The sequence below is a fragment of the Chiloscyllium plagiosum genome, chromosome 2 (assembly GCF_004010195.1).
Source record: "Chiloscyllium plagiosum isolate BGI_BamShark_2017 chromosome 2, ASM401019v2, whole genome shotgun sequence".
NCBI lineage: Eukaryota > Metazoa > Chordata > Chondrichthyes > Orectolobiformes > Hemiscylliidae > Chiloscyllium > Chiloscyllium plagiosum.
The window spans coordinates 107186158-107208744 of NC_057711.1; the positions used below are offsets into that span (position 1 = coordinate 107186158).

Sequence of the window (22587 nt, forward strand, 5' to 3'; positions counted from 1 at the left end):
GACTTGCAGCAGTAATGTCACTGGGAAGGAGTTATAAAATGTTACTGGGAGCAGGGTTGCTCTAATGCAACCCCATCCACAAGGAATGACTTATTAAAAATTCTAGGGCTTGTAACATTTAATTTTTTTTTGTAATTGAATTTGATTCAATCAATGCCAACGAGAATGCAGAAATATAGGAAGTATGTCATTTAATCCTTAGGATCCAGTGCATAATTCCGTCTGATCATGGATGATATGCATCCTTAGTCCATTTACCCATCTTGTTTTTGCAACACTTGGTTTCCTGCCAAAGCCTTAATATAGAAATTTTCAATTTCCTGCACTCCCACCCTGCGTTGATCCCATCCTCCTCCATCCCAGTCTTTTTAGGGAAGAGTGCCAGATGCCTATGATCCAGTTCAGATTTGAGTGTTTTTTTCAACATGTTGCATCTTTCTGCAGTCCCCAGGCAGAGGAAATTGTTTCTTTCCCTCTTTCTCTAATCCCTTCCTTTGCTTTAATAATTTTAAACATTTAAATTTGTTCATTGCTTTCTATTCTATAATCAGTACGATGGAGTGGAATGTCCTATTACTATATAATATTGTTTGCTTTAACCTTCATGAGTGTCACACTGAAGACACAATTTGAAACGACACCATTCAATAAAAGGTCAGTTTATGTTAATCTGTATAATAGAAGCGCTTCTAATGAAACTCAAACATGGAGTTTGTTAAGCATATATAAATCAGTCAATTCATGCAAACATAAAACAGAATTTTCTTGATTTGTAACTAACTTCAATATACAGTAATGAAATCCTTCCTTATAAGAATCAGTCCTGCTGTACATCCGACTATCATGCATTGGAATTGTGTATACCATTATCTCTCAACATACAGAGCAAGTTTAGAGGATGGGAAATCACAAAAAGTATGTCAACAGAAATGCTAAAAATAATACAGATGCCAGTGAATCATAAGCCAAGTGGCGAGGGACATAATGCATTCTACAACAGAAATGTTCCTCTTTTTAATAAGATTCTGTCACTGAAAGTTTTTTCTGTATGCACAAATGACTGATTAATGGAGACACTTAACAGTTTTGTGCTAAATCTCTCAAAATATTTTTCCAACAATTAACATTTTTTTAAAAAAAGAGCTATTTAAGTAAAGTGTACTTATTCATTACAAGAAGCATGGGAAGTAGTGAATGCGACCATGAAACTATCCATTCTAACAATAATTTTATTAAATCCTTCAGGAGGGAAATTTTTCCTCAACTAATCGGGCCTACATGTGGTTGACAATGAACTTTGCTGTGAAATAGTTCAACAGCAATCAGAGATGGCACCAAATACAGGCCTTGTCAGCAATATTCACATTTGATTTTTAAAACAATGTAACAACAAAGGCTTGTTATTTTGAAATTTAAAACAAAGGAAGCTTCTGGCAATACTTGACAAGTCTGACAGCATCTGTGGAGAGAAAAATAGAATTACCATTTTGATCACAATATGGTTGTTCTTCAGAACAGAAAGAAAGCAAAAATGTGATGGGTTTTATGCTGTTGAATGGACGGACAAGAGGAAGAATGAAGGGCGAATGTCTGAGAGGGCAGGAGAGATTAAATAATGAAGATGTCAAAGGGAGTGGTAATGATTTTTGTAAAGAAATATATCACTTGTTCCTAATGAATGTGAATGGGGTATAATTACAAGCACTTTCAAAAAATAAGAAAGCATGAACAATTTGAGTGATTTTTGTACTCAATTTTGAAATTCAAAGTTTAATGATAGGATTGAAAACATGTCTATATTGCTATTTTGTTTATTAAAATATGTGCTGTCAGGGTTTGGAAAGTGTTTTATTTTGTTTGGCTTCTTCTATTACCTTCAGCAATCTTTAGAGAGAATGCTAATGACCACTGCTCACTGGGTAATCTACCTTTTCATGAGTACAAATTGGCCAATGAACCAGAATCAATAACTGAATCTGAGGAGATAATAATATTCATCAGATTCAAGTTAATTGTATTATACACTCCCACAACCATTGGCTATGAAGAGACTTGATAGTATGGACACAGCATACACACTTCCCCTTATGCAGAATTTATAATTGGGCATCATCAATATAAGCTGGTCACTAAATAATCCGATCAGGAATTCAGGGGAAACATCTTTTCCCAGAGAATGGTATAAATGTGGAGCTAGTTATTAGGTAGTTGAGATGTATGTAGTATACCTTTTGTTATGAAGGTATAAAAGTGTACTGTACCCTTTAAGAGAGTTAAAAACTAGCAGAACTACCTGACAGCACCAAGAGTTCTGGACAAGATACAATGTAATCTTTTGATCCAGCAACTAAAGTAGTTGGCTGTCTGGAGACAAAAGCAAATTTAAATTCAGCCAATCAGTTTAAATTATCCCGCAAAAAATACCAAACTCCAATCCAGTTTGAATTTAGTATATTGACAATATTAAAAGCCAATGACACAATCATTGCTGAGTTGGGGGTACAAGACCGGGAAAAATTGAACACCTGAGAGAGAACTGCCAAAAGACCAACAGATGTAGGCTGCTAGTCAGAACTGTCTAGGAGGTACCTGTCTAGAGAAGGAGTTTGCACAGAAAAAAACATCAACACCAATCTGGAGAGGAATTCTCCAGAGGAGGATACAAAGAGAAGATTAAACAGCTGGCTGGTTTTGAAATTTGAAATTTGGTAAATATTAATCAGGGGTTTTATTGGACTAGTATTAGAGAAGGGAAAGTAAAGTTATGAGTTAGAAATAATTATTAGTTAATTATTCTCTGTTATAATTTAATAAATAAAGTTGTTATTTTTTATTTTAACTAGTTCTTGGCCACTCACATTTTCACAGATTACTGCATGGGATAGATCTTTTCTGTGTTGCTGGTTTAAATTAACAGAGGGAGTTTACCCCATGTCATAACACTTTAAGAAATAGATCGGTAAACACACACAAAATCAGAAATTGCTGGAAAAGCTTCGTACGTTTGGCAGCACCTGTGGAGAGAAATTAGTGTTAACGTTTCAGATTGAGTGACCCTTCCTCAGAACTTTTCCAGTAATTTCTGTCTTTGTTTCTGATTTCCAGCATTCACAATTCTTTCGGTTTTTATTCAATAAACACTGACGTAGAAAGAAATTGTTTAATTTGGTAGGGTTAGAAAAGATTTATAATTCACTCGAGATGTATTCAATGCTGGCTGGGTCAGCAATTATTGCTTGTTTTCAGTTGCCCTTGAGAAGTTGGTGACAATCTGCTATCTTGAACCATTGCAATCCATTGAGTTCAGGCACACCCACAATGCCATTTGCAAGGGAGTTCCAACATTTTTTGCCTTGTAACACTGAATTAACAGACTGGAGGACCCTTGTGGAACATAAATACTTTCATTGACCAAATGGACTGTTTCTGTTTTAAATTATGTATAAATATTTATTTCTTATGATGAGGATGATGAAAAAGATAGCTACCAAATATATTCCAACACATTCTGCTTCTTCCTTCTTAACTTCAGATTTTAATTTATAAAAGATTACAGTAATACCGTGACTACAGCTAATTCTTTGGAGAGAGTTGCTGAGGTGGTGATGCCACCACACGGAATATCTGATAGGAAACTAGCCAATAGGTTAGCAATTCATAATTTTTAAAAAATTAATGAATACAAAGATACCACCATTTGGAGAAGTTATGAACTGACATTCCAAAGGCACTGAGGGGAGGTGATGTGTATAAGTAAATGGGTTACTACTACAGAATATCTAATGCTATTAGAAGTCTTTACTGAGCAATGTTGGCAATACCCAAAATAAAAAATGTGAGATAGCATCATATTTTTACCCCTACCTTTTAATAAATGTCACAGATACACAAAGCAGCCTGTTGGATTAGAGTCAACATTTTTGTATACTTTAATCAGCAGCTGCTGCTATGATTGTTGCTATGGCAACTATTAACCACAATAGGCAACATAACCCAAGATTCAAATGTATATATAGTTTTTCAAGATCTTCAGGGAGAAAAAGCACTGAATTCTGTATCTTTTTCTTTCCGTCTACAAAGACTATTAATTACAAGAGTAATAGCTTCTGGAATTATACTTGATCCAGAAAACACCTTGTGTATAAACGTTTGTTTAGTACTTTCTTTTTGCAGCATGCCTGCCCAAAACATGTTTGCTCATATTGAACACTATTCTGTTAATCTGATTAACAGGAAAACATTCAAATGGATGCTTGACTAAAAGCTGCACTTTGCTGTGTAATGAGAGACTTTTCTGTCTATGTACAATCTGAAGCTGCCAATTTGTACAGAGGGCGAGATAAATAAAACAGTAGACACCATGTGCTGTGAAAAATAATCTATACCTCAAGTTAATAGAATGGGTTCGGAAAACAGACTGCCAATTGTTATAATTTAACAAGTATAAAGCACTGTCAGGCAATGCTCACAGGCTGGAGAATCTGTCATAGAAGAGAGTGTCAGATGGAATGAACAGCAAGCATTGTGTTTTAAACGAGAAAGAAAGCTTGCACTCCAAAGAATGCTGATGACTGAAGCAGGGATTAATTGGATGATTTCAACGAAAGAGATTTATTCTTCAACTCTCTCTGTTTTGGCTAGAACAGATAGAAGATGGTGTCCACTCTGAGAATACTGAACAACACTTGAAGCGTGAATGATCTGAATTTGCAATGGTATGTATCTGCTTTTCTTTCTTTTATTAGGGAAGTGTTCTTTCTTTTTCATGATCAACCCTTCATAAGCATGTATGTGTTGAGGTACCAATAAGTGCTGTTTGCTAAATCCGAACTAGTACATGCTACTTACCGTGTCAAAGAAGGGGGTTGAGAATTTTAAAAATGAGAATGGCTGTGTTAGTAACCATGCTTTATATTTTGTAATTGAAGAAATGTTTTCTGCATACAATGTGATGAATTAACCATTGAGTTGGAATGGCTGTTAACAGGACCAACTAGAGGAGGGGGGAAGCAGTTGGGATTTCTACTTCCAGCCGACTCCTGCAGGAGACTGTGTATCTTTTTAAATTATCAAATTAGGTCAGCTGAACTTCAGGCTGTGATGCTTTCATGAACAATTAGCTTTCCAACAGTTCCTGCTTTAGCTTTAACTTAAAAGCAGTTACTCAGGTGAGATAGCAGAGTGTATGCTGTGCCTCTGTTATAATATTTCAACACTCTGAAGGGAGTAAAGATGAGGAAAGAAAACAAAAGTTAATGTGCTGGAAATAGCCAGGCTCTTAAGCATACCTCTCTTTACAGCAAGTGCTAACGATAAGTGGTAGAGCTCATCTTCAGTATGTCACAGAGTTGAGGGAGAGTTAACATTAGTGGTTAAAGCTATGAATGTCATATGTTAGCAATAATGTAAATTTACAGTAAATTAATTCATCTCCGTCTCACTCACTCTTGCTCATACAGTAACTGCCCCAGTCAAACCATCATAATGATGTTGTAACACTTTTTTATTTAAACACTTTACTGTTTTTTTGGGGAGGTCAGGTGAAAATAGAACAATTTTTGGAACTATTTTCTTTCCTGTTTTGTTGCTAGTAATCTTTTTACCAACGTTTCCCTCCTCTTCAGTTTTGCCTTGCTGTGCATCATCATTTTACAATCACCATTCCCTATTTCGATGGAGTTCTATCAGAAACGTTACGAATTAAACAGTGGCAGTTCAATAATAATTGCTGCACAGAGCACTCTGAAGTAGTTTGGGCACCAATGTTTTATTAATATTAGGAAGGCAAAGAAGGAAGAGTTTACACATGTATAGCACATCAACTATTATTCTTTGCCAAGCTAATTAGATGAATGAGCTAGAAAACAATACCAGGAGTTTTGGCTACTGTCATATACTGAGGGATTCCAGTGCTTTGTGAAGCTCCTTTGTGCTTGTCCTCCTGTGGATTAATATTAATGTTAAATAGCATTTATGAGTTTAAATTTCTGCTCTGATTTAGCATCTTAGGCCCTTCCATTGAATGAGTGCTCATTTCTCATGATTCGAAAAATGCCATCACCCATACAATCTCTGAGCAATATGCAGGCCGATTGAAGGGAAAATGGTGTCCATATTAATTCCCTGTTCTGCCAAAATAGACATACTGTCATTGTGTTGTGAGCATTCACAACTTTTTATATTCATTTACAGTATGAGGGATTTGCTGGAAAGGCTGGCATGTATTCCCCAATTTTTCAAATTTGTCCACAGGAAGGTACTGCTGAGGTGGCAGCTTGAACATACCTGAGTGTTTGTTGTTGGCTGGAGTCACATAAAGTTCATAGTGAATAAAGATGGTAGATTTCCAGCTTTGAAACACACCAGTGAACCAAATGGATGTGAATGATAATGTAAGAGTTGCATAGTTACCATAGACACTGACTCTAAAAGAAAGTCTCGGACCACACAAAAATTTCAATATTAAATCTTACTTTATTTTGATTAAGCCAGCAATAATATATAGTGAGGAGAAAGTGAGGTCTGCAGATGCTGGAGATCAGAGCTGGAAATGTGTTGCTGGAAAGGTCAGGCAGCATCCAGGGAACAGGAGAATCGACATTTCGGGCATAAGCCCTTCTTCAGGAAATTCCAGAGTATCAATCAAGATATCCTTGGATGGACTAATGAGAGATCCCTAATTTTTATCAAAAAGGCAGCATATTTTATAGTCCTTATGTGTGCAACAATTTTGTTTTTTTTTTCATTTCCCACAACATAATGTTTCCACCTCTAATTAATGTTCCCATAATTAAAGTTAGATGATTAGTATATTTTAATCTGGTTCTCAAGATCTTAAACAAAGCTATTGATTTTAAAATATTTCTTTGTCATCTTGTGTCAAAGCAGATAAAGCGAAATATTTATCAGTATTCTATTCATTTGCTTTGCCTGGGAAAGCAGAATTACAAAGTTGTGCCAAGAATCTCTCATTCCTTAATTTTTTCTCATGGTCCCTGTGACTTCCATTTTAAACTTGTAAGAAAAATTATTATTGCAAGATGAAGATTAAAAATTGAGGCGTTCAATCATTGTTCCCCAATACTTTATCAACAGGTAGGATTTAAGAGCAGGAAGATTCAAGCCTGCGCTCCCACCCCCACCACTACCCATTTTAATAAGATCATGACTGATCTGATTATTTCTCAACCCCAGTTTCTTGTCAGTCCCCATAACCCTTGACCCTTGCCTCCCTTGTCAATCAAAAATAAGTCTGCCATGGATAAATCCAATGACCAAACATCCATTGTTTTCTGGACAATAGAATTTCACAGCCTAAGAACTCACTGTTAGAGAAAGATCTTGTATATTTTATTATGTTTGCCTCTCATTCTTCCAAACCCCAATGGATGCAGACCCAACATTTCATGACAATAATACCTTCTCTTCCACCTCTGCCCTCCCCATCATTGAATTCAGACAAATGAACCTTCTCTGAACTCCTAATGCAATTTTATTTCTCTTTCAAAGGAGACAAAAACGGTTCACAGTTGTCACACTGATAACAGTCACACCAAAGTCCTTTATAGCTGCAGAAAGACTTTCCAGTTCTTATGTTCCATTCTTTTTGCAATAGATCCCTACATTCATTTGCCTTCGTAATCACTTTACTAAATCTACATGCTTATCTCAAGTGATTCATGGATCAGGATTCCCACATACCTCTGTAAAACAAGGATTCAAAGCATTAACTCTGTTTTTTTCTCCACAGATGCTGCTAGACTACTGAGTTTCTCCAGAAATTTCTTTTATTTTTATTTCTGCAATCTTTCTCTATTTAAATAATATGGAAAATAATTTCCATAATTCCAGGCAAAATGCAACAAACATATTTTCCCATATAATATCCCACAAGGAATATTATTCACGGTTTGAATGTGCCTAATCTGGTATTCTCTGGTCTGGAAATCTCTGGGGTTCAGTGCCAAGTTTTCCAAAGAACACGCACTATTGCTGGATGGTTTTTACATTCCATAAATTAGGCAAGATCAATGCTCAAAGTTCAGACAATTTTGCATACGTGTATTCCTGGTGCTGAGTTCAAGAAGAATAAAAACAATCCCACACTGAAAAGATTTGTAAAACATGCAATTTACCTGTCAATGTGACTATTGGGCATTGCTAAAAATGGAGAAGATATGAGGAGCAGCCTCTTAAAACTTCTTGCCTCCGTGACCAGCTACATCCTCGTGGTTGTACATTGGCAGCCATTTGCAGAGGTTCGCTGTGACTCAGAACAGCCCAGAGGAGATCTAATGATTCTCATGCAGATTGTTCATATTTAACATATTCATATTCTAACTGTCACACATAACAAACATAACATGATTCGACAAATGATCTTATCTTGCTCAGGCCCAGCCCCAAGACTGTCAGATTAGGGAAGGACAACCTGAAGAGGCTTTTCATTCTGGATTAATTTAATAACTTTTATTTAATGAAATGTAATTAATTAAGTTTAATTTAATTGAACTTGTATTCCCCAGTTACTAAGGTGAGATTTTAATGCTGGTCTTAAAATTATTTGCACAGGCCTCTTGGTTATATTAACTTCATAATGAGCATCAAAACAAAAGTGTTGGTAGTGGAATTCGCTGTTATGGATGCACCAATTGCACAGCAATGTCATCTGAGGCCAGCTGTTTCAGTGAACGTGGAATTTATGTGGAATGTAGAAGCTGTTGATTTGTGAGAATAGCAATTTTGCCTGTCGCATTATTGAAATGCATTGAGAAACTTGCATTTGCTTTATTTGTATAATAAGTATAAACAAAAGAGTAAGTTAGCTGTGTTCTTTCAAATCTAAGGGAACCTATTGATAAGTTGATTGAATTACTAACAGTCAGAATCTCTGAGACTGGAAATTAAGTATTTCAAGTGTGGTGTCTCATTCCTTCAGGTTTTAGTTGTAAAGTTTCATCAACTTTATTTTTAAATTCTTCCTGTTTCTCTCTCATACGGTCTAGTCTGTTTTACCCTTGCTTTGTTTTTCTTTAAGTAGCTGCTTTGACATATTGCCCACTCTAATTTACACTTCCTTTTCATTCCTTTGGTGGTTAATTTCCTAAGCTTTCAATTAGGCTGGATATGGAAATACACAATTACTTGGTCAGTTGATTTAAATTCCAGTTATCCTCTCTCTCTCTCTTCTGAGGTTTTATAAGTTCAAAAGGTACCCATTTAAAACAAAATGCACAAGTCTAAACATTGCAAAGTTGAACTGCACTGCCATTATAAGATTCATTTAAATATTGTGTGTAATATTTCAATAGTGCTGCCCATGTGCATATCATTCTCATAGAATTACACTTGATGCAATTGCAAGTGTTGATCTCATTCAATTAACATTATCAATTTTTATTACATCATACTTCTGGTGGGAGCATATATACAAGTTTAATTGCAAATATTGGATATTAATAATGTACAACATAGAAAAGTACAGTGCAGAACAGGCCCTTTGTCCTGTGATGTTGTGCTGAGCATTAATCCTAATGTAAAATAAAATAACTTAACCTACACACCCCTCAATTCACTGCTATCTATGTGCATGTCCAACAGTCGCTTAAATGTCTCTAATGACTCTGATTCTACCACCACCAACGGCAACGCATTCTGTGCATTCACAACTCTCTGCATAAAGAACCTTCCTCTGACGTCCCCTCTATACCCTTCTCCTTATACTTTAAAACTATGAACCCTCATGCTAGTCAATCCTACCCTGGGGAAAAGTCTCTGACTATTGACTCTATCCATGCCGCTTGTATACCTCGATTAGGTCACCTCTCTTCCTCCTCCTCTCCAGAGAGAGAAGTCCAAGCTTAGTCAACCTTTCTTCATAAACCTTAGTCAACCTTTCTTTAGAAGGCAACCCTCCAGTGCAGACAGCATCCTGGTATACCTTCTTTGCACTCTCTCCAAATCCTCTGTATCCTTCCTAGAGTAGGGTGGCCAGAACTGGACACAATATTTCAAGTGTGGTCTCAACAGGGACTTGTAGAGCTGTAGCAAAACTTCTCGGCTCTTAAACTCGTTCCCTCTGTTAATGAAAGCTAAAACACTATATGCATTCTTAACAATCCTATCCACTTGGGTGGCACTTTTGAGGGATCTATGTACTTGAACACCAAATCCCTCTGTTCCACCACACTGCCAAGAATCCTGTCTTTAATCCTATATTCAGCATTTGAGTTCGACCTTCCAAAATGCATCACTTTGCATTTATCCAGGATGAACTCCATCTGCCATTTGTCAGCCCAGCTCTGCATCCTGTCAATGTCGCACTGCAGCCTGCAATAGCCTTCAATACTATCAACGGCACCTCCAACCTTTGTGCCATCTGCAAATTTACTAACCCACCCCTCAACCTTCTCATCCAAGTCATTTATAAAAACTACAAAGAGCAGAGGCTCAAGAACAGAGCCCTGCAGGACCCCATTCAAGACTCACCTCCAGGCAGAATACGTTCCATCGACATTGTCGATTGGCCTTCTGTCAGCCAACCACTTCTGAATCCAGATAGCCAAAATTTCCTGTATCCCATACTTCCTGACTTTATGAATGAGCTAACCATGGGGAACCTTATCAATTGCCTTGCTAAAGCCCATGTACACCACATCCACTGCTCAACCTTTGTCGGCCTGTCTTGTCACCTCCTTCAAGAACTCAATAAGATTTGTGAGGCATGGTCTGCCCCTCACAAAGCCATGCTGACTGCCTTTAATCACACTTTGCTTTTCCAAATATTCATAAATCCTATCCCTCCAAATTCTTTCCAAAACTTTGCTGACCACAGATGTAAGACTGACTGGTCTGTAATTTGCCAGGGATTTCCCTATTACCCTTCTTGAAAAGAGAAACAACATTTGCCTCCTTCCAATCCTCTGGTAACATTCCCACATAACATAACCATAGTGTCTAATTACATTGCCAACACAAGTGTAATGACATTGTCAGTATGTATTATTGATGTCATGAGGTTGTGAAAGGAAAATGGTCTTTCTTTTCTTCATTATATGCCAATTTCCATTAACACATCCATGAAATGCCACTGTATTAACATTCCAATTGTATACAACATTCAGATAGTGTATAAAGCATCTCACTAGTGCTTCCAATGTGTATAGTAGATTAATATAATTACATACTGTGTAAGATTTTGATTACATAGCATGTTCCAAACATATTGCCAATAGGCATCACATTCTAATGACATTAACAATATATGCCCAAATCCAAAAGCATAGCAAATATACATTAGAATCTTTATAAGTGGTATAAAATGCTCCAATGCCCACTTAAGTCACATTATTGGAGCATTGAAAGTGTGTGTAAAGCTATAATGACATAGTATGCCACATATTTATGTAATGTTCTGATTTATTTTGCTGATATAAGTCATGTTCCAATAAAATGATGCCTATTAATAGCTCACCAGTATTTAGCACTTTTGAATAATATTGTTGTATATACCACTCTTTATGAATATTAGAACTGCATTGTTTTATATGTATATTATGCAAAGTAATACATAAAGCTGTCTTATTACAATTCTGTTATGAACTGTTATGACACAGTTTTGAAGATGCCAATGTTGCAATAAGACATCAAACCAAAGCCTGGTTTGTCCTATAAGTTAGATGTAAACAATCCCATGAACATTTTCAATATGGAATTTTCCCTTATGGCTTAGTTAATGTATATCTTTCAACCAACAGCATGAAAAGAAAGATTATCTATGCATGATCCCATTGCTGTTTGTGGAAACTTATTTTTTTGCAAATTGACTGCTGTTTTCATTTAGTGACTGCACTTCAAAAGTAGTTAATTGTACAGTTCAAAAGCACTTTGGGATGTCATGAGGTTGTGAAAGGAAAATGATCTTTCTTTTCTTCATTGTGTGTCAATTTCCATTTACACATCCATGAAATGCCACTGTATTAACATTTCAATTGTATACAATATTCAGATAGTGTATAAAGCATCTCAGTAGCACTTCCAATGTATACAGCAAATTAATAGAATTACATGATATTAAGCTTGAAAGCAAATGTCACAATTGATTACCATTGTCAATATTTATTGTTTACTACTGAGTGGTGGCATATACACATTCAATAGAATTATCCACTTAAATTGTATTCCAATTCCACTTAAAGAACATAATAAAATCTGACAACAATGCCAACTTGTTTCACCATGGAACAAAATTGCCAATACTCAGTATGTTCTAGTGATCTGAACTGATTATATTATGATGCAGTGTTATTGCAGGTCTGTACTGGTTTAGGTGAGCTTAACAAGAGTCCAGTTGGGGGGAGTTAACTGCCTTTTTATGCTTCAGGCTCGGCAAAGGAAACACTAAGTAAACTGTCTTAGATGCTTATGAACTGCTTGAAACTGCAGTTGAGTGAGAACAAAATCATGCTACGATGCTCTACATACATGAAAAATGGTTTCCCAGCTAAGATTCTGAAATGTGTATGGGAAATTATATTAGACTCTATCATTAAATTTGTAATTAATGGTCAACTATTGTAATTTGCAAATCACTATCTAAGACAATCATGGAAGAAGTTTCACTGGTAAGTTTCTAAAAGAAAATAGATAAATATTTAAAGGTGAAAAAACATTGTCATGCTATGTGGAAAGTAGAGGGCAGCGGAATTGATTGTAAATTTCTTTCCAAAGGCTGGCACATGAACAATAGGCTGAATGGCTTCCACCATACTACGTTCTATTAGAATTTAAAAGAAAAGTTTTCAAATTTTTGGTTCTGCCTTTTGTAGGAATTCAGCTTTGGGCTCCCCAATGCATTGTGAACACATTGTGAAGCAATTGTGCTATGTGACCTGTGATTAAATGTTATTCAGAGGTATAAAAGAGAATTGATTCATCTGCAATTACAGGCACCTTATGGGATTCGAAGATTCACAGAGCCAAAAACTATTGAAAAGCAGCCTCTTTTGAGAGAACGATCTAAATAGTCTAAACCCATCATGCCTTTTTGGTGGCCCTGCTTACTTTTCCTTTTGAAATAAATATTCAATTCCAGTTACTTTTCTTCTTTTCAGGGAGTGTATTTCAGATCATTACAACTCGTGTAATTAATAAAAATAAAAAGCTATCTTCTTCCCCTAGTTTTTCTGCAACTTACCTCTGTCACTTTGTTACTGACACTCTTGCCAATGGAAATAGTTTTCTTTGAGCATGTTTTCATGTTGCTCCTTTAGGTACTGTTAGAAACTCATTAATCGCTTGTTAATAACTGTTAATGTTTGATTATTGTTACACTCTAAGTGATGCCACGGAATTGGAGACAGGTTTATGGTTTCCTGCTTTTGCTGGACCACTAACCTATGACCACTGAGGTCGCAGTAACATCACTGTTTATATCAAATGTATATTTACAGAATCATCAAATCCAAACACTGAAAGTTTCTCTATATTTGTTTTAACAAAATCCTTTGTAATTTTGAATGTTTCAATTAAGTCATCATCCAACAATCTCTGTTGTAAGGATCAAGAAAAGTACCAGCATCTCTAGTCTCTCCACATAATTGAATCCTTCATGCCTCAGGGCAGTCGTGGTAAGACTTCACTATCTCAGATCATTGTGTCACTACACTAGATTGGCCCTTAAGTATTAATTTCAATCATCGGGGTGTGTTCTTAGAAAAATGAAAATGTCACATTACAAACTGAGGTATGTTTATTGCATTTGCAGTAGGAGCAGAGTGACTTCTCTCTAATGTACTTTATTCTTAATCTTTAAAAAATCAACCCATATAGTATTGATGTTGGCATGGCAGTTTTCAATGGCAATGCTACGTGACAAATGAGAAAAATATTTCATTCATTGGTTTCCTCTCAGTGCTCCGGTTTCCTCCCACAGTCGAAAGATGCGCTGGTTAGGTGAAATGGCCATGCAAAATTGCCGATGGTATTTAGGAATGGGAATGTTAGGTGGATTAGCCATGGAAAATGCAAGGTTACAGGGATTGGGTTGGGTCTGGGAGGGATGCTTTTTGGACAGTCAATGTGGACTTGATGGGCTGAGTGACCTGCTTCCACACTGTATCTGTGATTCATTCATTTAAGATTCCCTACCTTCAACTGATGAGCACAGAATTCACCAAGAGAAAGATTTAAGAAAATATAATTTAAGTTGTGACTGATTTACAAAAACATTCTGATACATGGGTAATATCATAGAAGTGTTTGAGTCTGAAAACCAACAGCTAGTCCGTCAAACATATACAAAAAGTTTCATTTAAAATGTGGGCAAAAAGAATACAATCAACAAAGTCTCCTCAATGCATAGGAAAATGACTTGGAAAAATACAAAGTAGGGAAACTGAGAGGGCAGGTAAAGTAACTGGGTGTAAATTAGCCAAGGTGACAAAAATGAGTAAACTCACGAGTCTATCATTGTTCATATCGATCTGATTGTAGAGGTATGTATCACCTGTCTGGAACTATCAACTCAATAGTGAATGAAGAACTCAAGTTTGTGCATGAGAGAACATGGTTGTAGATGACATTTTACTTGCATGCCATAATTTTAGCCTTCCTAATGAAGGGCTTTTGCCCGAAACCTCAGTTTTCCTGCTTCTCGGATGGTGCCTGACCTGCTGTGCTTTTCCAGCACCACTCTAATCTAGACTGTGATTTCCAGCATCTCCAGTACCCGCTTCTGCATAATTTTGTCTTTGTATGGTCATACAAGTTCAGTTGCTCCTTGTCAAAGTTAGATATCAGTGAATATTTGACCGCACTTTCCAAAGGCAATTCTTACACCAACCTACCTGTTTCTTTTTGACTTACTTCATAGCAGTTTCCACTATGTCCAGCGTGTAAGTGCGTGTGGTGGAAATATCTAGTGAATAGATTGTTGTGGAGGGGGAGAATACCCTTAAAGACCCAAGGTCTCCTTCTGGGGCCACTCCTGTTGATTGTGGGTCACAGGAAAAGACTAATGTTGTTAAATTCACCTTCTTGTGTTTCTGTGCATTCTAAGGCCCAATATGTTAGACAAGGATAAAGTGATTCCAATAGTGAACACAGTACATAATTGTGTCATTGTCTGAGGTACGTGATTAAACTTAGCTGTTTACATTAATATGAGACCATTGCCTGCCTGTGATGAAGACCTTAACAACCTTCATAACCATTGTGGGAACTCAAAAAACAGTCCACATGAACACGATGCCAATTTAGCTGGCATGCTGCTACCTCTAATGTAACTCCTCCTTGCTGCCCAACTTGAAATCAGCCCTTTGCTATGTAACTTTGAATTATTTTATTGATGACCTGAAAATCAGGTTGTTACTGAAAGCTTGTTAACCACAGGATATTGGTTTATTATTGTAGTTTTGGTACAGCAAAAATCCTTTTTACTAAGGAAAATAGTTGAGATTGATATTGCCCGGTGTATAAATGGGTAATATAAGAGGAATTAAGTATGCTTGAGGAAATATATCAGTCATGTCACATGTTTGTGATTAAGATATTGATGCTTTTTCAATCGTTCTATCTGAACAACTGAACTTGCATGCAGCCAAAGATTTTGAGAAGTCCTAAGTTAAACCTAGTTAGTTTACACCATTTAGTATCTTTCAGTAATCTAGAGATTGTAGCTGTAGCTCAGATTACTCATTCTCACCTCTGAATCAGAGAATTCAAACTTCACCACAGATTTGAGCAGAACATCTGCCACAGAATACCAAGGGAAGGCAGCATGGTTAAACTGAGGCCCTGCCCACTCTCTCAGGTGGATGTAATAGGTCCCATTGCAAGACTGAAGAGCAGAGAAGGCTCCTCCCCTCCTCCTGCCCCTCACCTCCCCCCCCCCAACCAACTCCACTTACCTTGAACCTCACCCTATCCACCTCTTGCTCCCCTCTCTCCTCCCCCCTCCCCCTCCCTCCGTGTTCTGGCCAATATTTATCTCCCAACTTGCATTGCTTGGGGAAGCAGATTGTCTCTTCCTTGTCATGTTTGTGGGACTTGCTGAAAGCTAACCGTCTACTGTATTTTCTACAATGCAGTTATGGTACCACAATACTTGAATTGTTGTAAAGCATTTTGGGACATTCTGGGCACCTGATGTGCCCATATGAAAACAAGTTACTGTAATCATGCATACTAAAGGAGAGTGATACCAGGGATGGTCGGTTCACTTTTGAGCAAAGGTTTGACAGGCTTTGGAGGAATGTATTTAACATTGAATATCCTGAGGGAGCTGACAGTGTGGATTCTATAAGGAAATTTCCCTAATTCACATGTTTTCTTGAGACGGTTTAATTCTCTGTAGTTAAAAACACACAAGTAGTAATGGGTTTCAGTCACATGTTACCTTATGTAAACAAATCTAATTCAGATTCTCGGTTTTATTTTCAGAATGCATGTGAAATCAGTGAATTAAACTTGATGAAGAACAGTTTCTGAAGTGCTCAGAGTGCGAACTGTGATGATGTTAGGCTGATTGGTGGTTCCACACCATGCAAAGTATTTACATGTCCCAGCATTATGACAAAATGCTTCTGTTAATCCTTCTAAACACTATTCAAGTGTGCCAATTAAAGGAAGAGGAGGGTCCATTATAAATTAGGGTGAACAGTCAAAATGTTTCCTGGTTGAGAGATACTTCACAGGCAATAGTAAGCTTACATCATAATTGTTTTGTAATTGTCCATTAATATAACATCAGTACACATGATTTCCATTGTATGTGATCAATGTATCATTCATATTGTGTATGCTCCACAAGATAAATTCCAGATATGTCTGTCACACTTACTTACACATGTTGAACATATGTGTACAATGACATTTTTGTACTCTGTTAAACAGGTTGTCTTATTCTAAATCCGAAGTCTTCAGTACTCTATACGCTGTATCCTAACATGCATCTTTCATAATCCATGTTTAACAGCACAGAAATGTGTGCACAGGTGGCAGTCTGTCATTCCACAGTACAATAATTCCACATAATTGCTATCAAGTTGCCTGTCTGTGTAGTAAAATACATTATGGATGTAAAGTGCTGACGTGACATCTGCTTCGACCATTATCATTTCACTGGTTGGGAGAAGAATTGCTTCTGCCTGTGTGGGCAGGCTACGTTAAAACATCTGCAGGTTTATGACTGATAGGTTTTAACTGAACCTGAAGCCACAGACACCCACATACACACTCACTCTCTTTCTCTCTCTCTCTCTCTTACACTCACACACTCACTCACATACCCATACCTACACTCATCTACACCCACACACACCAACACATTCCCACCCACAAGCACCTCTCTCAGCATCCCAGCCACATTACTCATACACAGCTTTACATGCACGCGCACACACAACTTTCGAAATGAAAAGATGTTAAATGGAATGAAGACTCAAAATGCATGATAAACATTTTTAAGTTTGGTGAAAATTTATATTTCGTTTGGTGGCTGCGTGGATCTGAAGTGAATGTGTGTGTGTATATGTCTGTCTGTACCAGGAAGGGCCTTTGCTCATGAAGGTAAAGGCTGCCGAGATTTTAACATTTCGCCAATAAATGTGCCACATCAATATTCAGCTGTCACCCTCAGGATTGACCTACAACTTCTTACAGTCAGTGAGGTATCATTGACGACACCCTTTAAACATCTCCTAATCTGGATTTCCCAAATGCCTCATTTAGTTTGAGTTGCAAGCTCTTTCCTGCTGAAATGCTGAAACTCAGCTTGTCAGCTTCCAGCTGACAGGAAAAATTGATGTTGATCATAAAATGTTGTACTTGATTTAACTTCCTCCCATTGCTCCCCTCCCAACCCCCAGAGTTTTAAGAGAAAGTCAGAGCTCAGAGACAACTTGTTTAGCAAATGCCTTTCAGTTAAGTATTCGCTCGCTTCATTAATAACAGAATGCATATCATCCTCTAATTATAATTTGTTTAAATTAATCAAATCTTGAAATATGGCGACTTGTTACCATGCCATGCAAAATATATAGTATGCACGTACAATAGTAGTGCTCATTGTCATTTTGAATGAGCATTGAAACCATTTGGAAGGTAAGGAGGAAGACGATTAGGAGATTGTGGAAGACAGATTGCTAATAAGGAGGAAAGGGAATGACTAGGAAGGGAGAGTGTAGAGCTGGTTATAGCCTTTGTTATTGCAATGGACCATCTTAAAAACACTTTGTGCTCCTCTGGGCTTTATATTCAAATAAAGATATCAATTAGCTGTGTCAATTTAAGGACAGTTGGTTTGTTTACATGTGGATAAGCTGTTGGGAACTTCTGAACCACTCTGCTCACCCCCTTCCCCACGAAGATAACATATTTTAAATGGGTGATAGTCCTTGCTATAATTGGCAAGTTTCAGAGGGGGGAGTGCAAACTGGTGCATTTCAATCTCATTGTGCTCAAACCTTGTGCATCTACCATTCATTTACCACCAGTGGGAAAGTGCACTCTCATGATTGGTGGGAATCGATAACTGGCTAATTACATGCATTAATGAGACATTTAAATGTCTCCTTAGTTCTGAGCAAAGAACTGTGGATGCTGAAGATATGAAACAAAAAAAAATATTGTTGGAGAAACTCAGCAGGTCTGTCAGCATCTATGGGAAGAAAGTTTTGAGTCCAGTAACTTCTTCAGAACTGTTAGCAGCTGGGAAAAAGTAGGATTAATACTGAAGATGAAGAGGTGAACTGATACGTGGAGATAGAGCCCAGAGAGAGATGAAAGGAATAAGTTAACAAGGAGATTATGGATAGCAGACCAGGACAGAAGAAAAACTGAATGAGTAACAATAAGATCTAAGAATTGGAGGGAATGGGTGAACTGTACTGAACGTAATCCATCTCATGTGATAATAGGCCGAGGAATTGGTGAGAATGGATGACTGTGTTAAAAGTAACCCATTTCAAAACCGGACCAAGTGTGGGGTGAGTTAAAAAATACGTGGGAGGATGGAATCAGGCTCAAGTTACTGAAATTGATGTTGAGTCCTTGAAGCTGTAGGTCCCCAAATAGAGAATGAGATGTGTTCTTTGAGCTCTGTGGCACACTGTAGCAAGCCTGTGACAGAAATTCTGGCATGGGAACACAATGATGTGTTGAAGTGGCAGGTGACTGGAAGCTTGGGATTATTTTTGCAGACAGAATGTCAGTGTACTGCAAAGCCAGCACCCAGTCTGCATTTCAACTCACTAGTCCAGAAGAGACCACACCATGAAGAGTAAATACAGTAGACTAGATTGTGTGAAATGAAGGTAAATTGCTGCTTTACCTGGAAGGTGTGTCTGGGGTCTTGGATAGCGAGGAAGTAAATGAGCAAGTTACACCTGCGATTGTTTGGGAAACTGCCATGGGAGTGTGAGGAGGTGTTCCCATGGCAGAATTTCTGTTACAGGCTTGCTACAGTGTGCCACAGAGCTCAAAGAACACATCTCATTTTCTATTTGGGGATGGAGGAGGAGTAGACAAGAGCCTTCCATAGGGAATGATCGCTACAGAATACTGATTATGTGTCTGCTCTATCTGTCACCCTTTGGAGGTGACAGATAGAGCAACTTCAAATCCTTTGGGTGTAGAGGCTGATGGGGTGGTACATGAGGGCCAGGGGGACACTATTATCGATGGGGGAGAGAAGGAAGGGGTCAGAGTAGAAGCAGGAAATGGGTTGAACACGTCTAAGGGCCCTGTTGACCACAATAGTGAGGTTGAGGAAAAGATTAATATTACTGAGGCCACCCCCTGCTGAAGGTGGCAGCGTCAAAACAGATGTGACTGAGACTGAGAAACTGGGAAAATGAGTACTTCCAGGAAGCAGGGATGAAAATGTGTTGCTGGAAAAGCGCAGCAGGCAGCATCCAAGGAACAGGAGAATTGACGTTTCGGGCATAAGCCCTTCCTGAAGAAGGAAGGGCTTCCTGTTCCTTGGATGCTGCCTGACCTGCTGCGCTTTTCCAGCAACACATTTTCAGCTCTGATCTCCAGCATCTGCAGTCCTCACTTTCTCCAGGAAGCAGGGATGTTTAGTTTCCGTAACTGTGGGAGTTGATAGATTTTAAAGGAATATTGATGGCTAGCCAATCTCCAGAAATGGAAACAAAAATGTTGAGAAAGGAAAGTGAGGATTCAGAGAGGGATCAGGTGAGGGTGAGGGCAAGGTAGAAATTGAAGGCAAAATTGATCTTTTTTTTTGGGTTAAAACTGGAGAGGGAAGCAGCACCAATGATGCCATTGATGTATTGGAGAAAGGGTTTTGGGGAGGGACCCAAATAGGATTGTGCTGTTCACCTCAACTTCTCCATGTCATACTGAGTTCCATCTTCTAATCAATCCATAGGAAAATAAGTTTCTCATGATTTCCATTTTGGATTTATAAGTGACAAAATGTACACGCCCTCCCCCCTCATTCTATTAATCTCACAATCCAGGCCATGATGAGATGTGGAGCTTGCTGGGTTTCAGAAAAAAAAATGAATGAGTTAACTCATGTTGGAAACCTACAGTCCAGAGCAGAAGATGTCCTTTTAATAGTTCTGGTTCCAGTTTAGGGCCCAACAACCTCCCGACAACATACTAGAGGATCAGTGTTCCAGGCAGGGCTGCAGTCTGTTCCTGATGAAGGGCTTTTGCCCGAAATGTCGATTTTTCCTGCTCCTTGGATGCAGCCTGAGCTGCTGTGCTTTTCTAGCATGACTCCAGTCTTAAGTGTAAGAGGAGTCCCAGACAACCACATAGATGTGATTCCTCCCAGCACCATTATGTCCCCTTCCTCCACCCCAGTGGGCAGGCTTAAGGGTCCATCTTTTACTTCCAAATTTAAAAAATATTGTAGAGGGGCTGCCTTCATTTTGAAGCATCTTTATTTGGTCTAAAGGCTCTGCCCCAGATTTAAAATTCAGACAACAACTTATCCTGGTGTTGTGTGATATTTAACTTTGTATAGCCCAGTCCAACACCAGCATCTCGACATCATTACTTGGATATCATTCCACTAAATTTAGTACATAAATGTGGTATACCATTATTCAAATTCTAAGCAACAATGGCTACTTAAAATGCAAGGGCGGTGCAGTGTATTGGGTCATGACAATTCTGAAAGTACCTCCCAGTGATACTGGTTGCTTTGAAATCCCAGTCAATCTGTTAACAAATCCCCTGGTGAATCTCAAGAGCAGCTGACTGATTGGTGTGTCCTAATGCAGCCCCAGGATGTTTTTGAAATCTGTCTTTATACCTTTATCTTATTCAATATTCTAACTTACAAAAACATTCTTGGTTTAAGCTCTGCACTCAGTGAGGTCTCTTTCAATTTGCCTGGCTTAGGACATATGCCCAAGGTGCTCTCTGGAGTGTGTCGTATAGTACTGGAATACCGAACTCATCTCTGCATACGATCCTGTCCCCCTTAGTCCAAGAACTCCCCACCTACGTTCGGGACACCACCCACGCCCTCCACCTCCTCCATGATTTTCGCTTCCCCGGTCCCCAATGCCTTATCTTCACCATGGACATCCAGTCCCCATACACCCCCATTCCCCCATCACAAAGGACTCAAAGCCCTCCGCTTCTTCCTTTCCCGCCGTACCCTTCCACTGACACCATCCTTCGACTGACTGAACTGGTCCTCACCCTGAACAACTTCTCTTTCCAATCCTCCCACTTCCTCCAAACCAAGGGAGGAGCCATGGGTACCCGATTGGGTCCCAGCTATGCCTGCCTCTTCGTTGGATATGTGGAACAGGCAATCTTCCGCAGCTACACTGGCACCACCCCCCCACCTTTTCCTCCGCTACATTGATGACTGTATCAGCGCTGCCTCGTGCTCCCACGAGGAGGTTGAACAGTTCATCCACTTTACCAACACCTTCCACCCCGACCTTAAATTCACCTGGACTGTCTCCAACTACTCCCTCCCCTTCCTAGACCTTTCCATTTCTATCTCGGGCGACCGAATCAGCACAGACATTTACTATAAACCGACCGACTCCCACAGCTATCTAGACTACACCTCCTCCCACCCTGCCCCCCGTAAAAACGCCTTCCCATATTCCCAATTCCTTCGTCTCCGCCGCATCTGCTCCCAGGAGGACCAGTTTCAATACCGTACAACCCAGATGGCCTCCTTCTTCAAAGACCACAATTTCCCCCCAGACGTGATCGATGATACCCTCCACCGCATCTCCTCCACTTCCCGCTCCTCCATCCTTGAGACCCGCCCCTCCAATCGCCACCAGGACAGAACCCCACTGGTCCTCACCTACCACCCCACCAACCTCCATATACATCGTATCATTTGTTGTCATTCCTGCCACCTCCAAACGGACCCCACCACAGGGATATATTTCCCTCCCCTCCCCTATCAGCGTTCCGAAAAGACCACTCCCTCCGTGACTCCCTCGTCAGGTCCACACCCCCCACCAACCCAACCTCCACTCCCGGCACCTTCCCCTGCAACCGCAAGAAATGCAAAACTTGCGCCCACACCTCCCCCCTTACTTCCCTCCAAGGCCCCAAGGGACACTTCCATATCCG

At 38.8% G+C, this 22587-nt stretch overlaps 1 protein-coding gene across 5 annotated transcripts in view; it reads left to right on the forward strand.

Moving 5' to 3' along the window:
• Positions 1–22587, forward strand: part of LOC122562539 (leucine-rich repeat and immunoglobulin-like domain-containing nogo receptor-interacting protein 2) — a 727031-nt gene that overhangs the window by 326917 nt on the left and 377527 nt on the right. For 2 of the 5 annotated variants that reach the window (XM_043715460.1, XM_043715469.1), the window contains one exon: positions 4647–4715. The exons of 1 other annotated variant lie outside the window; for it this stretch is intronic. The gene's annotated coding sequence lies outside the window, so the exon portion shown is untranslated. Of the gene's footprint in view, positions 1–4628; positions 4716–22587 lie in introns of those variants that run through there. 2 more of the 5 variants (XM_043715455.1, XM_043715478.1) reach the window with 2 other exon arrangements.